We start from the raw sequence: 13,896 nt of genomic DNA, 5'->3' as shown, positions 1-13,896 counted from the left end.
AACATCAACAATAAGAAAAATAAAAATCACATTATTATGTAAATAGATGCAGAGAAAGTATTTCATGAGGTCCAACATCAATTCTTGATGAAAACTCTCAGTAAGATGGGAATGAAAGGACATTTCTTAACATAATTAAGGCCATCTACCACAAGCCAATGGCAAATATTATCCTCAAGAGAAAAACTAAAAGCCTTCCTTCTAAGCACTGGGAGTGCTTGCCCGATTAGGGAACAAAAAGATATCAAGGGAATCAAGATAGAAAAGAAAGAAGTCAAGCTCTCACTGTTTGCAGATGACATGATACTCTACTCAGAAAACCCTAAAGACTACCAAAAAGCTTCTAAAAACAATACATTCAGATAGCAAGGTGCAGGCTACAAAATTAATACACAAAAATCAGTGGACTTTTTATACACCAAAATAATAGGGAATAAATGGATATTAAGAAAACAACCCCATTCACACTAGTGCCACACAAACTTAAATTTAAATATCTTGGAGTCAACTTGACTAAAGATGTGAAGGACCTATACAAAAAAAAAAACTATAAAACCCTGCTCCAAGAAATAAGAGAGGACACGCGGAAATGGAAATATATACCCTGCTCATGGATTGGCAGGTTTAACATCATTAAAGTGGCAATACTTCCTAAAGCATTGTACGGATTTAATGCGATCATTCTAAAGATACCCATGACATTTTTCAAAGAAGAGGATCAAGCACTTCTGAGGTTCATTTATAACAATAAACGCCCTCGAATAGCTAAAGCTTTTCCTTGGGAAAAGAAATATGGGAAGCATTATTTTCCCCAATTTCAAACTGTACTACAAAGCAATAGTTATTCAAAAGAGCATGGTATTGATATAAAGACAGACCATCAGATCAATGCAATAGGCTTCAGTACTCAGAGAATGATAAAGGAGCAAGAAATCCTAAATGGAGCAAGAAAAGCCTCTTTAACAAGTAGTGTTGGCACAACTGGTTAGCCACTTGCAAAAAAAAAGCGAACTTTGACCCAGTTAACACCATGCACAAAGATCAAATCCAAATGGATTGAAGACCTTGATATCAGACCTGAAATCATAAGGTATATAGAACAACATGTAGGTAAAACTCTCTATGACATTGAGACTAAAGCCATCTTTAAGAAGGAAAGAGACTCTCCAAACATGTGGAAGCAGAGATAAATATGGGATGGTAATATATTAAGCTGAGAAGCTTCTGTACCTCAAAAGAAATAGTGTCCAGGATACAAGAGCCACCCACTGAGTGGGAGAAACTATTCACTCAATACCCATAGAAAAGCGGCTAATATCCAAAATATACAAGGTACTGAAGGAACTTTACAAGAAAAATACAACTAATCCCATCAAAAAACGGGGAGAAGAAATGAACACTTTGCCAAAGAAGAAATACAAATGGCCAACAGGCACATGAAAAAATGTTCCACATCACTAATCATCAGAGAGATGCAAATCAAAACAACTATGAAGTACCATCTCATGCCACAGAGATTGGCACACATCACAAAGAAGGAGATCAAGCGGTGCTGGTGGGGATTTGGAGAGAAAGGAACTCTCTTTCACTGCTGGTGTGAATGCCGTCTAGCCCAACCTTTATGGAAAGCAATATGGAGATTCCTCCAAAACCTGGAAATTGAGCTCCCATACAATCCATTTATACCACTCCTACGGATATACCCTAGGAACACAAAAATACAATATAAAAATCCCTTCTTTACACTTATATTCATTGCAGTGCTGTTTACAATAGCCAGTCTCTGGAAACAACCAAGATGCCCTTCAACACAATGGAATATTATGCAGCTATCAGGAGAGATGAATACATGAAATTTTCCTATACATGGGTGTACATGGAATTTATTATGCTGAGTGAAATAAGTCAGAAGAAGAGAGATAGATAGATGCAGAATAATCTACACAATGGAATATTATGCAGCCGTCAGGAGAGATGAAGTCATGAAATTTTCCTATACATGGATGTACATAGAATCTATTATGCTGAGTGAAATAAATCAGAGGGAGAGAGATAGATAGATGCAGAATAATCTCCCTCATCTCTGGGTTTAAAAAAAATAAAACATTTTTACAATAATTTCCAGAGACAAAAAAGAGGAGGGCTGGAAGGACCAGCTCACAACATGAAGCTCACCAAAAAGAGTGGTGAGTACAGTTAGGGAAAAAACTACAATGCGAACTATTATAACAATGTGAATGAATGAGGAAAGTAGAAAGCCTGTCTCGAATGCAGGTGTGGATGTGATGGGGAGAAGCGAGATTTGGGACACTGGTGATGGGAATATTGAACTGGTGAAGTGGGTTGTTTTTTACATAACTGAAACCCAACTACAATCAAATTTTAATCAGAGTGTTTAAATAAACATATTAATTAAGTAAAGTCCCTAAGATTAGAGTAGAATCTATCCATATAATACATTGAAGAACATACTAGCTGATCTCTCTAAAACTGACCATCGAAATTTCTTCAATAAGATTACTACAGTGGTAGAGACAACCAAAAACAAAATAAAAATGTTAAACTACAAAAGAAGAAAAACAATAAAAGTACTTAAAAAAGTCACCAACTGAATGGAAGAAAAGATTCACACATAATACATGAAATAAAAATACTACATAGAAGTCACAAAGTTCAACAACAAAAAAATACAAATGGGCAAAGAGACTAAGAGAGACTTCCCCAAAAAAGACATTGGAATGGCAAAGAAAAAAAGGAAAAAGAGAGGGGAAAAAGCACATAAAAATCACTCATGATTAGAAAAATGCAAATCACAAATACACTGAAATATCTCACACCAATGATAATGGCACATATCAAAATGCCTCATAACAGCCACTTTTTCCAGGTCTATCGTGAGAAAAATAATTCTTAGCCACTGTAAATGGTATCATGTTTTTATCTCTATGTAGAACAATGTAGAGAGCTCTTTAATAAAATAGGGATAGAAAAAAAATTAAAAAATAAAATAGGGGTAGAACTCCCATACAACCCAGCAATGTCATGACATCTGTCCCAAAACAGAAAAAGATTATAAATGGCTATACTAGATCTATCTCCAAAGCACAAAAACACTAATAACAGCACTTAGTACAATAGTGAAGACTTGGTAATAATCCAAATATTTCAATATAAATGAATGATAAAAGTTTTATAATATAGACTACAGTATGTTGAACTGTTCACCTGCATATAGCTAACCTGGTTTCCCTTTCTGACACCAAAGATGCTCCCTAAAACATTGCCAAAAATTACCTCTAAGTGTACAACAGTGGTATGCCTTGTGCACCTTTGAAGGTGACTCAGAAATAATCAAGGAAAGCCATAAAATATGCTTTATATATATATACCTATGGAATGCTATGCATAAAAGAATAAAATAATGCAACTTGCAGCAACAGAAAGGAACTAGTGAATGCTAAGTAGATTCAGTCAAAAATGAATAGATACAGAATGATCTTATATGTGAGACTGAAAGATTAAGGTAGCAACAAAGGGACAAACCAACACAATGGGAGAAATGATCCACAAAAGTGAGTTGAAGGCGAGGAGAAAAGGCAGGGGTGTTGAGGTCCTAATAGAGGAAGGTGGATAAGTTGGTGAATGGTGTGGTGCTGGAATTAATTGCAGCGGAAAGCATCATTAACAGTACTAAAGTTCATATAATTCTAATCTAAAATATTTTAAAAAGTAAAAAGGGCAAAGAGAAAGTATGCAAAAATTCTATTCTATTTTAATTTCAAAAAATGGTATATTTGACCATTGTCAGCTTTTATCTTGGGTCCTCTTCCACCCTTGATGATTCATTGACTGGACAGTTGAGAACTTTTATTCTTTCAAATATTTACTCTGGGCAACTGAACTGAATATATATTTTAATAAACTTGGACTAAGTTGAACAAGTAGCTATCCAATTCTTTATTCTTTTGTATTGAAAAAATGTATTGAAAAATACATCTGAAGACTTTGTAATTGCCAAGACACAGAATGAGAGGAGATCTCCTTTGCTGTGGTAACAATATCTGTGTATCTGCCCTGAGTTTTATATATCTGTGTTGTTCCTGGAACAATTGAAATTCATCATTGCCAATAAACATTGCAGAGTTGAGTGAGCAGATACCTGATTTTCATCTAATGATAGCAGGATATATTATCACATTTTAATAGGAGTTAATCCTGGGACTCTCCCACAATGGCCATCCATGTGCTCTGTAAAAATAGATGTAATCCCTTTCCCTCAGTTATTATAATTGATCATTTTTATATACTCCATCTTTTACCCCATGAATCAAAAGAAGACTTACGGAGGTCTGGGGATTTTTTAGTAGACCAGTCTCAGAATTCTCAGAATTATTTGGATTGTCTAAGAATTTAATGAGGATCTGTAGGTGTCATAGCAACAATTTAGTCAGAAAAATTAGAGTGATATTCTTAGCAAGTTCATAGATCCAGCCAATTAATAAATGCAGTGAATTAGTGTGTAAAGGCTGCTGCTGCTGATATCATTATTGTTACTTCATTTCTTACTGGCACATAAGCAGGGATAGTAGAGTCAGAGTGCCTAGTGTATTGATGATCATTAATTAGCTACTTAAAATGTCCTGAAGTTCTAAATTACCACACTCAAAAAAAATAATGGCAAAATAATAAGGATAAAATAATATTGACATACTTGTTTATTGTGAGATAAATAAATTAATATTTGTTGAGCCACTAGGAACACAACCTGGAATCTAGTAAACATTATAAAAATGTGTGTTAATAAATACATAGACAGAAATAAAACTTTTCAGTGTCTGGATTCAGCATATAGATTACAATAAAAATGCAAATTAAAAATGAGTCTTGAACTACTGATTCAGTAATTCCAGATTAGCCAACACTGTGTGATCATGGGTCAACATGAAAGAGAATGACCACACCCCATATTTTCAGGTGTGAGGAAAGGAATCCCTGAATATAAATAATATTTCTGGTCCAAATACAATGTTTATCTGTTAGCTTTTTTCTGTAAGACCATCAAATGTGTTTTGTGCTTTCTCTACCAAAGCACTTATTCAGAGTCATACATCCAAACAAGTGCTATTGCATTTGTCAACCAGATTCATAGCAATACTAGGATATTTTCAGGGGTCAACATGTTAAAATGTATGGAGTATGAGGGCCTAAAACAAGGGTTTAACTATTTGGGCAAAGAAGCCACTAAAAGAAATCTATGTTAAAGGGGATTATGGGAGGAAAAAGTTTAAAAAATACTACTTACAGCACTGGATCAATCAAGATAAATGCCAGCTAAAAAATAAAATTTACATCAGAAGCAACAAACTTCAGTATTCTATTGTGACCCAAAAGACTTGGATGAAAAGATAGGTGCTTGTATATGCACACAGCCAAATCTGGTTCAATCCCAGTACAGAAATTGTTCCTTGAGCAAAGATTGTAAGCCCTAAGCACAGCAAGATGTTGCCCATAAATGCTCCCAAGAAAGTGCATATTAAAATGTATCAAACTGGCTAAGGCCAACATTTTTTTTTACTATGGAATTGGTTTGTTTGTTTTCTTAATTCATTATTCTTTCTCTTTCTTTTTTTATATATATACATATATAGAGATAGATAGATAGATAGATAGATAGATAGATAGATAGATAGATAGATAGATAGATAGATAGATAGATAGATAGATAGATAGATAGATAGATATTTGGATTTTGAATTACACTGGGTGACGCTCAGGGGTTACCCCTGGCTATGTGCTCAGAATTCGCTCCTGGCTTGGGGAACGATAAAGGATGCCTGGGATCATCCTGGATAGCCCCGTGTGCAAGAGAAACACCCTACCGATGCACCACAAACTTTTTTCTTTAATAAAATTTGATTCAATCCATATGAAATAGTTACAAAGTTGAAATAGATTTTCAGTCATTCAATCCCTTCACCAGAGCACATTTCCAACCTTTAATATTTCTAGTTAGCTTCCAACCATCCCATCTTCCCTCCTGCTTTGTCTGCCTTAAAAGCAGGTATCTTTCCTCTCTCTCTTCATTTACTCCCATTTAAACACTGTGGTTGACAATATGGTTACTGAAGGGGTATCATGCATATAAATTTATCTTTTTCAGTTCCAAGTTTATACAGAGTGATCATTTCCAACTATTACTGTAATAATGGCCCCTTCTCTGCCCTAAATGCACTGCTCTATTTTTATGGCAATCTTCCAACCGTCAATGAGTTCACTTGGCACTCATCTCTACTGTATTTTGTTATTATTATACTATTTTTATATCCCAGAAATATCTGCAATAATTCAATGTCTAGTGCTATCTCTGACACTTTTCACTCCTTATAACACTCTCTATGTCCATCCATGTATAAGCAAATTTCATAATGTCATTTTCCTAGCATCTGTATTCCATTGTGTAAACATTTTCTTTATCCACTCAACTGTTCTTGAACAATGGAATGTTTCCAGATTCTGGCTACTGTACTTAGTGCTGGAATAAAGATAGGAATGTAGAGGTCTTTTCTACATGTCTTTTGGAGTCCAAAGGCCATATTCCCTAGAGTGGTATTATTGGGTCATATAGGAGCTCAATTCTAGTTTTTTGAAAAATGTCTAGAACCATTTGACATTCTCACATTTCTCTCCATATATATAACAGAACTGCTTGTTCTTGTTCTTTTTGATGTGTCAAAAAGTAAAAAGACATTTTCTATAAAGCTCTCATGCTTTATAGAACTTAGAAACTTAGATATTAATTCACTGTCAGATGGGTGATTAGTTTCTCCCATTGTGTGGTGGACTTTATATCCTACTTTTTTATCGTCATTTCCTTTGAGGTGATTCTTAATTTAGGATCGTTTGTATCTCTTTGATTCCACTTAATTGGTCAGTGGTATTTCATATATGAACATACATTTAGCTTCAATGTTCTGGAGAGTTCTGCTTATGTTTTTCTTTACATACATTAGAATTTCAGGTCTAATCTCAAGGCCTTTAACATAATTTGATTTTTCTTTGTGCATGGTGTCAGAATCACTTCTGAGGTCAAGGTCAGTTTCTTACAGAGTTGAACAGATTTCACAGTACCACTTGTTAAAGAGGCTTTTCTTGTTTAATTTTGTATTTTTTTACCCCTTTTTCAAAAATTAGCATAGTGTATACCTGGGGAATCTGTCTCAGGATATCCCATTCTACTTCACTGATCAGAAAATCTGACTATATTCCAGTAGCAGGTCTGTTTAGTTACTATCTATTTGTAATACAATTTAAAGGAGGGAAAAGTTATACCCCCTTACCTTGCTCCTTACCTTACCTTGCATTAGATATTCACATAGGTTTATTGTTCCCTTTGAATTTCATAAGTATTTGATCTACTTCTTTGAAAAATATAATGGATATCCTTACATGGATTGTATTAAATCCACACAATACTTTAGGTGGTATTTTCATTTTAGTTATATTAAACATCCCAACCCATAAGTGTGGGGGGGTATAGTTCCATTTTCTCTTGTCCTCTCTTATTTCTTGAAGTAGTGATTTTTAATTTTTCTTGTACAGGTCTTCCACCTCTTAAGTTAACTTGATACCAAGGCACTTAATTTTCTGAGTCACAATTGTGAATGTGACTGGTTTTTAAATGTGTCTTTATTCTCTTTCATTATTTGTATGTAGGAAATCCATGAATTTTTAAATGTCAGTTTGTAGCCTCTGTCTTTCCTGTAAAGATCTATTATTCCTAGAAACTTACTACTGAAGTCTTTAGAATTTCCAAAATACAGTGTCATAACATGTGCAAATAGTGAGAGCTTAAATTCTTCCCTTGCTTTACAGATGCCCTTGATATCTTTTTATTGTCTAATTGATATGGCAAGTACATCCAGTACTATATTAAATAGAAGTAGCAAGAGTGGAAACCTTGTCTTGTGCCAGACCTTAGAGAAAAGGTTTAAGTTTTTCTGCATTAAATGTTTGCTGTAAGCTTGTGGTAAATGGCTTTGGGTGCAGTGTGGAAAGTTCCTTAAATTCACATCTTATTGAGAGTTCTTAACCATAAGTTTGTGTTGGATCTTGGCAAATGCTTTTTGTGCATCTACTGATATGATCATTATTATTAATATTAAATTAATAATGTTAATATTGTATTAATACAGTGTATTATGTTGACTGGTTTTCACATGGGAAGCCATTTTTGCATTCCTGAGAGGAATTCTACTTAGTCATAGGTTATGATCTGTTTAATAAATCGTTGGATTCTATTTGCTACTATATTTTTAAAATCTATGCATTTGTGTTCACCAAGAATATTGGCTTATACTACTCTTATTCTGTGGTGTTTCAGTCTGCTTTTGGTAGAGTGAGATTAGCTTCATAAAAAAAAATGCTTGGGAGTGTTTCTGTTTCTTCAGTTTCCTTGAACAGCTCAAAAAATATTGGCAGTAGGTCATTTTTGAAGGTCTGAAGAATTCACTAGTTAATCCATGTGGGCCCAGGCACTTGTTTTTCAGAATTTTAATTAGTATTTCAAGTTTTCTTTTCTTTTTCCTTGGTTTTTAGGCTACACCCAGTGATATTCAGGGGTTACTCCTGGCTATGCACTCAGAAAATCGCTCCTGGCTTGGGGAACCATATGGGACGCTGAGGGACGGAACCGTGGTCTGTCCTAGGCTAGTGTATGCAAGGGAGAAACCTTACCACTTGTGCTACCACTCCAGCCCCAGTATTTCAAATTTTCTATAATGCTACTATTCCAAGTCTTTTGGTTTAAACTTGGGAGGTTATGGAGTCCAAGAATTCATCCTTTTTTCTATGTTCTATCATTTTGTGGCACAAAATTCTCAAATTAATCTCTGATTAACTTCAATTTTCTGTTGTGTTGGTTGTGGCATCCCCTTTCGTTCTGATTCAGGTCTCTCTTTGTGAAACTTGTAAATGATTAACAATCTTGTTTATTTGCTTAAAGAACCAACTCTTTTTTCACTGATCTTTGTATTGTATTTTAGGTTTCTAGATATTCAATTAATGTTCTAATTTTATTATTTCTTTTGTGATATGTTTTCAGCTCATTTTCTTGCTCGCTTTCAATTTCTTTTTTTTTTTTTTTTTGGGTTTTTGGGCCACACCCGGTGACGCTCAGGGGTTACTCCTGGCTATATGCGCTCAGAAGTCGCTCCTGGCTTGGGGGACCATATGGGACGCCGGGGGATCGAACCGCGGTCCGTCTCCTAGGCTAGCGCAGGTAAGGCAGGCACCTTACCTCCAGCGCCACCGCCCGGCCCCTCGCTTTCAATTTCTTAAGCAGTGCTGTTACGTTATTTATGTATCCGTTATTTCTTTCTGATGAGTACTTGCAAAGTTATAATTTTCTGCTTACTGCTGCTTTTGCAATATCATACATATTCTGATAATTTGTGTCCTCATTCTTTTATGTTTCCAGGAATGTTTAGATTTCCTCTTGGCCTTTCAAACCCACTGGTTGTTCAGAAGTGAGATGTTTAATTTACAGGTGTTAAACTGGCTTCTACTTTTCTGTTTGAATTTCATTTCCATTTTCAGTGCATAATGTTCTAAGTAGATAGTTTGATATGTATATCCTCTTGAGTTTATGGACACATGTTTTATGGCTCATAGTATAGTCTATCTTAGAGAATGTTAAAGTATACAGACACTTAAAGTTTGTGTTTTTCACTTTGTGGGGATGAAATGTAGATATGTATGTATATAGATATATGTTTATAAATATATAAACCCTTTGTCTTACTTATCTTGTTTCAAATACAGTATATTCTTGGGCTGGAGCAGTAGCACAGCAGTAGGGCATTTGCCTTGCATGCGGCTGAATCAGGACAGAAATTGGTTTGATCCCGGCATTGCATATGGTCCTCCAAGCCAGTAGCGATTTCTGAATGCATAGTCAGGAGTACCCCCTTAGCGGCACCAGATGTGCCACTCCCTCCCTTCAGAAGCTCCAAATCCAGTATACCCTGGTTGAGTTTTAGCCTGATTCATCAAAAAAAAAGTGACAGAAATCTTTGATTTCTATTGTGTTGCTAATCATGTATTTCTTCAAGTTTATTTGCAGTTGTTTTAAATATTTTTCTGGCACCACATAGCATGCATATATGTTTAAGAGTGTAATGTATTTAATGTTCATATGCTCTGAATATTAGGACATGATTTTCTCTGTCTATTATAACCTTTGTAAGCCTGGAATTGAAATAATCTAATATTAATTAATAATGGTCATCCCCAGCATTTTGAGTTCTTTCCATTGAGGGTTGCCTTCCAATATTTCACTTTCAGTCTGCCTATACAAATGTGTTTCTTGCAAGTAGCAGAATGTTGTATTAATTTTTTTTGTTTGTTTTTTGTTTTGTTTTTGTTTTTGGGCCACACCCGGCGGTGCTCAGGGGTTACTCCTAGCTGTCTGCTCAGAAATAGCTCCTGGCAGGCACGGGGGACCATATGGGACACCGGGATTCGAACCAACCACCTTTGGTCCTGGATCGGCTGCTTGCAAGGCAAACGCCGCTGTGCTATCTCTCCGGGCCCAAATTTTCTAAACCATTTTTTCTCCAATTCTCTTGATTGGTGCATTTAGTAATTGACATCAAGAGAAAAACTCGTTATGTAATTTTGTGTCATCTCATTGTGGAAGTTCTGTGTATTTGTGAGTTTTGTCTTGCCTTCAAGTATCCCCTTCAGTTCTTCTTTTAAAGTTAGTTTTTAATCTAAATTTCTGGAGCTATTGTTTATCCATGAGAGTGTAACCTTCCTTCAAACCTCAATGATAGTTGGCTGGGTGAATTATTCTTGATGACATGTTTATTTTTTGAACTTTTTCACTATATCACACTAATGACTTTGGGGTTGGAGGTTTGCTTGTGATAAATATGCTGTAAAAATTAAGGAGGTTTCTTAGTAAGTAATTTTATTTTTGACCTTGCTGCTTTCAGTATTCTAGCTCTGGTTTCAATCATTGTGCCTAGGATGTGCCTTGTTGTGTGCTTTTATTTGGGTCTCTTCTAGTTGGTATACTTTAGGCATCCAGAATGTGGGTTCATGTATTCTTCAGCTCTGGGAATATATCAGCGGTGATTTCTTTGACTGTAGTTTCTGCAAAGTAGTTTACTTCCGGGCTCTCTGGGACCCCAACAATTCTTATGTTGTTTCTGTTGAATTATCCCAAACTTCTATTGTCATCTCTTTATTTTGATGATTTTTTCCATCTACTGCTGAAATTTTCTGTACTTCATCTTTGAGCTCAATGATTCTGTCCTCAGTCTACTGGCAAGCTCTTACAGTGACTTTTTCACTTTTCTGTCCAAGTTTTTAAGTTGTGACATTGTTTCTTCTAATTTTCTCATTTATGCTCTCAAATATGATGCATTACTGGAAGTATCCTCCCTTGTTTCTTTGAGTTCACTGAACATCCTAAGCATTTCCATTCTGAATTCCATATCAGAGAGGTTATGTAGGAGATTAATACTGATTTAGTCTGAAGATTTTTAGTCTTTAGCCACCAGTTTTGGTATGTTTTTGTATTGCTTTATCACAGTTTATTTTATATTTTTAAGGTGTTAGTTTCCCAAGTTACTTTCAGTTATCCCTATTTCCAAGGATATCTTAAGGAAGTTATATTGTTTAGAAATAACTCCGGTCCATGACCACTTCCTGGGTGAGCACTTCTTTGTTTTGTGTCCATCCTGGTGCTGCAACACTGCTGATGTCACTTGTTTGTGTTCCTGCCTCTGACACTACACAGGTGCTGCTAACTCAGCCACCACTGTGATGGTGTGCTGCCACTGCTGTTGGATCAATGCTCCTCTGCTGCAAATTTGATGCTGCCACTGTGACAACTATCACCTAGGTGAGCTGTCCTTAGTTTTTGTTCTGTGCCAAATCAGATGTGCTGCTGCAACTGCCTCCACACTCGTGCTTGTATTTCCTTAAAATTGTACTCAGAAAAACTACCAATTTTCTTCCTCTATAGCTTGGACTCTATCTTTCTTTCCTTCTGATTATGTCTAATAAGTCCCAAGATCCTGCAAGGGCCAGTATAGAGAAAGGCAGAGACAGCACTGGAGGCATTGGAACCAACTACAAAGTGGTGAATTTCTGTCATACATCAGATCCCTGAACGTTGTGGGTCTGATTTGCAGATCACCTATATCAAGAACACCTGAAGAGATGGCACAAATGAGATTCTTTATATCTCTATGATTGAAAATCCCCTTTTTTCTATTCTTTCTCCTATTTATTACTCTTTTACCCTCTTTTTTGTGGGGGAAGGGTCACACCCAGTGATGCTCAGGGATTATTCCTGGCTAAGCACTCAGAAACTGCTCCTGGCTTGAGGGACCATATGGAACACCGAGGATTGAACCCAAGCCCGTCCTGGGAAAGCTGCATAAAAGGCAAATGCCCTACAGCTGTGCTTTTGCTACAGTCCCTTTTTTCCTCCTTTTTAAAAAGAAATTTAAATACTGTATTCATGCCCATGCTCAAGTAGGTATATTCTTATCAATGCAACACTAAAGATTGAGGTATCCCAAAGAAGAGTGAGCCAACAAGAGCATGGCCTAGAGCAAGGGTCTCAAACTCAATTTACTTGGGGGCCGCAGGAGGCAAAGTTGGGGCGAGCCAAGGCCACATAAGAGATTTTGCTTACCAAATATTCACAATAAAAAATCGCTCTAGTAAGAAAAAAATAGCAAAAAATCTCATTAAACATTTGCATACCCTGAATGGAACTACTTGGGGTATGTGAATATTTAATGCGATTTTTTTCTTATTAATGCGAATTTTATTGCGATTATTTGGTAAGTGAATAATCGTGAATAATGCGATATTTGAAGGCCGGCTGTGGGCCACAAAATGTTGTAAGGAGGGCTGCAAATGGCCCGCGGGCCATGAGTTTGAGACCCCTGGCCTAAAGAAAAGGTTGTTGAGCTGCAGCAGTGAGAAGTGTGTGGCCTGTGGGTAGCTATGAACTAAAAAGCACCTTTTTAAACTACCTGAGGTGAAAGATACCAGACAAACTCATACCTGGAGGAATAGTATGCAGTGAATAAGGTGTTTGCCTTGCAAGGACAACGGAATAGATCCCCTGGCATCTTATATGGTCCTTGATTATTGCCAGGAATGAACCCTGAGCACAAAAAGAGCCAGCAATAACTCCTGAGAACCATTGTTGTGAACAAAAACAAAATTAAACAAAACAAAAGCATGGCCAGGAGAAGAGACTACTGACATTCAGTGGCATTAGAAATTGTGACAGTGGGTTGTTTTGGACTAAAAGGTACCAATTTGAATGGACTTTGGTCAGTGTGTTGAGACTAGAGCACACCACTCTGCTTTGCCCTAAAGTCAAGCATGTCTTTTGGTCAAGGAATCCCAACATTACATAAAAAATAACACAGAAACTCACCTAACTTATTGAAAGATGGCATTTATGAAGACACAATATCAGCCACCTACATAACCTCTCTCTGATCAGGACTTTAGAGAGGAAATGTGGAGTATATTCAAAGAACTCAAAAAAAAAAAAACATGCAAATAAGACAGCAAATAAGTGTCAAAAGGATACAAGTATAGAAATAGAAATTTTCAAACAGAAATATCATTACTGAACAATATGGCATGTGAAATGAAAGATAAAAAGAAAGCTTCAACGGCAGAGTAGAGCTGCTGAGAACAGAATCAGTGAGATGGAATAACACCTCCATTCAACAGAAGAAATTGGAAAGGAGCCTGAAATTAATGAACAGAATATAAAAAAAAAACTCAAAATAATGGGCTGGAGTGGTAGCTTAGCAGTAGGATGTTTGCCTTGCACATGGCTGACACAGCAAGAAC

At 36.1% G+C, this 13,896-nt stretch overlaps 1 protein-coding gene across 1 annotated transcript in view; it reads right to left on the bottom strand.

The window, feature by feature from the left end:
• The window catches only part of SHISA6 (shisa family member 6), a 462,012-nt gene that overhangs the window by 415,215 nt on the left and 32,901 nt on the right, over positions 1–13,896 (bottom strand).

The sequence above is a fragment of the Suncus etruscus genome, chromosome 7, assembly GCF_024139225.1.
Source record: "Suncus etruscus isolate mSunEtr1 chromosome 7, mSunEtr1.pri.cur, whole genome shotgun sequence".
In the NCBI taxonomy this organism is placed as follows: Eukaryota; Metazoa; Chordata; class Mammalia; order Eulipotyphla; family Soricidae; genus Suncus; species Suncus etruscus.
This window is presented reverse-complemented; position numbering and strand designations above follow the sequence as displayed.